Below are 828 nucleotides of genomic sequence, written 5' to 3'. Positions count from 1 at the left end.
ATTTTAAGTTTTTGTTTGTACATGTATTTGATTTTAATAAGTTCATCTTTGATAAGTGGTATTTTCAGATCTTCATGAATTTTATCGCTTCTTATATACCACGGAGCCCCTGTAATAAAGCGAAGGATTTTAGATTGAGTACGCTGAATTAACTCAATGTTGGAGGAACATTAAACTGTGAACTATTATATAGCAACACTTTGTGGTTTAGCCGTAACTTCAAAACTTCGTTCAAAAAGTTTTGACAGTATTGGTAAAAGGCTTATGGGTCTATATGAAGACTCTAATGTTAAGTTTTCTCCTGCTTTTGGAATCATTATAATTTGCGAAATTTTTCAACTTTGTGGAAATTATCCAAGTCGAAATATTGCGATGAATATTTTTGTCAATATTTTGAAAGCTATTTGAGGTAACTCTATTATCAGTTTTGCTGAAATGTGGTCAAATCCCGTGGTTTTTACAACATGCTTGATCTATTTGGTTTTGAGTTTGAGAGGCTCATAACAGAATAGAGGAGCTTGGATTGGTAGTATGAAGTTATTAGTCAGGGGGATTTGGTAAAATACCTGGCTTAAATGGTCTGCGAAAACATTTGCTTTATCTTCTTCATTCCTAACCCATTATTCGGCGGCTTGCCTAAGCGGGAATAGTTCGTACTTTCTGTAGGTGTTAACTTTCGTACGTAAGTGTTCGGACTATTTTCCATCTCTGTGAGCAATGCTTTTTTAGGTGTTGTTTAACTGCCAAAAACTTGAATTTATTTGTAGGAGATCTATGCTTTTGCCATATTCGTCTCAGATGTCTTTTTTCTTTGCCGATATTTTCAAT

This window comes from Teleopsis dalmanni, chromosome 1 (assembly GCF_002237135.1).
Source record: "Teleopsis dalmanni isolate 2A chromosome 1, ASM223713v2, whole genome shotgun sequence".
Lineage (NCBI taxonomy): Eukaryota > Metazoa > Arthropoda > Insecta > Diptera > Diopsidae > Teleopsis > Teleopsis dalmanni.
This window is presented reverse-complemented; position numbering follows the sequence as displayed.